We start from the raw sequence: 2,498 nt of genomic DNA, 5'->3' as shown, positions 1-2,498 counted from the left end.
ATTATCGCAACTGACCATTTGACCTTAGGGATAAAGTGTGTTTGAAGTGTCTTCATTTGGTGTCAAGACCAGTGATAAACTGAGTCAACTTTAGGATTTTTGGAGAAACATACTCAAAAACATTTTGTTAAAAGGGTCAAAGAGTTCAAATATTGGGTTGATTTAGATCCACACTTATTTGTTCCTTTTGAGGCAACATTCTTGTGTTTGTGTGCTTGCTTTGTTTTCTTGTCAAAGAAAATCAAAACTAATTCAAAACCAAGTATTCATCCAACACAAAAATTTCACAACCAACCTTTTGGCAAACAAATCAAAAACAAAGTGACAAACAAAGGTATCAAAACTATATGACCATCCTCCACATTTTGAGAAAGAGGAACCTTCATCAACATATAAATTTGAAGCAAAGACCATTAAGCTCAAAGGCTTTCATCAAAAGAAGGAGATTTTTCTATCTCAATAGGAAAATCTTTGTCTCACATAGAGCCTTCTTATGTCACATGCGTCTATATCTTCAAGGAAAATATAATGAGTTTGATCAAGAGTTTAAACCGTGGAGCTTTTACTTAATATAGAGCTTTGAAATATCATTAAAAAACTGGAGGCAAAATCAATCCTTCCTTCTTTCCAGACATTTGCATCACATATAACATAACTCGAGAAGAACCACCAACCCCCGAAAGAGAAGAGGAATAATTTGTCCCATTCGTAACATAGAGTTTTTATTGAAATTTAAAAATTCCATCCATTCTCACATTCATACATCATCCATCCATTTTAGAATCTCAAAACATAAAGAGGTCTTGTCCTACATTCATTGTAGTAATTGCTTGAATAAAAAAACAACACATCACTTGTTAGAGTGTCTCTACATCTAGGATAAACTCATCCTAAGAGGCATTTCTATGCAGGTTAAAACTAGTCTATGAGTGCATCCTCTCATTACTAGATAGCTTGGTCTGTAACACATCTTAGATCTCTCTATACCTTATCATCTCAAACATTGTCAACAAACACAACAAGCAATTTATAGAAGAACTTTGGTAACATCAAACCTTTAGTGCTAGAGATCCATATGCTAAAAACTTCACCAAACATTTATCTCTCATTTCATCATCAACTCATCATCATTTTCATCAAAATTCAATAAAAACTTTCAAACAAAATGGCTCAAACCAGATCAAGGACTAGACAATAAGAAATCAAAAAGGAAGAAGAGGAAAATCTCAATGAATTCCAAGATGCTCTTGGAGGAAATGAAAATAATGAAAATCCTCATACTCCCACTCCTGAAGTAATCAAAAGGGCACAACACAACCCCCTCTTCAATCAACTTTTCGATGAGATCCTCGGAAACAATGTTGATGCTCACTTTTTAAGACTTGCCCAAGAGGGAGCCAAACTACCCTCTGATTTTGATACAACACAATTATGGCAAGCATCAGAACACTAGAGTCATAATGAGGATGGAAGAGGTCGAGATCACATCAGATACAACCTTCATCAAGGAAATCCCCCACCTCCTCCTCCTCCAAATGACATTGACATGTTGAGGGAACAAGTCAAGAATCTCACCCAACAATTCCATAGTGGTGTGAAAACAAACCAGTTTTCACTTAATGATATTTGTCCCTATCCCTTTGATAGGAATCTACATATGCCACCTTTTCCATGAGGGTTTGAAACACCTAAGTTCAAAAAGTATTAGAGAAAAGGAGACCCTCACGATCATGTCAGGGAATTTCACTTTGCTTTCCTAGAAGTGGCATATGAAGGCACATACCTAATGCGTCTCTTTCCTCAGAGTTTGGCAGGGACAACCACGCAATGGTTTTCCTGACTAATAGGCGGCATTAGGATGTTCAAAGAACTGGTCCAAAAATTCATTACACATTATTCCCAGAACATAGAGCATGTTGTCACCATGGCAGACCTATGTAATGCCAAGCAAAAACTAGGGGACCTATTTTTAGCTTTCCTGCAACGATGGTGACAAATGTCTAGCAGATGTTCCCTTTAGCTACTTGAAAGAGAGCTAGTGGAAATATTTATTTCCAACTTGAATGAAGAAATGGAATTTCATTTAGACATGAAAGGCATGGAGTATTTTAATGACATTATTACATAGGGTTTAAAATGTGAATGAGCCCTCATCAAAAAGGGGCTTATCAAAATATACAATGAACCAAAAGATGCCCCTCGCCTGCGCTTCAATAGTGATAAACCTAACTTTTGGAATTAAAAAAAAAACATCATCAATGACAAGGTTGTAGATGCAAGGACTATCAAGAGTGCACAACTTGTGGTCCGATTTGCGGGGCAAAACCCTCCTCCTAAGAACAACATAGTTCCTCCCCCACCAAATCAAGGATGCAATATACCGAAAGAGGAACCAAGGCAAAGACAACATAATTATAAACCAAAACGTACATACACTCCCTTAGGGGAACCTATTGAAACAATGTTATGCCAATTGGTCTTGTCAAATCTAGTGACCT

Source organism: Cryptomeria japonica, chromosome 8, assembly GCF_030272615.1.
Source record: "Cryptomeria japonica chromosome 8, Sugi_1.0, whole genome shotgun sequence".
In the NCBI taxonomy this organism is placed as follows: domain Eukaryota; kingdom Viridiplantae; phylum Streptophyta; class Pinopsida; order Cupressales; family Cupressaceae; genus Cryptomeria; species Cryptomeria japonica.
This window is presented reverse-complemented; position numbering follows the sequence as displayed.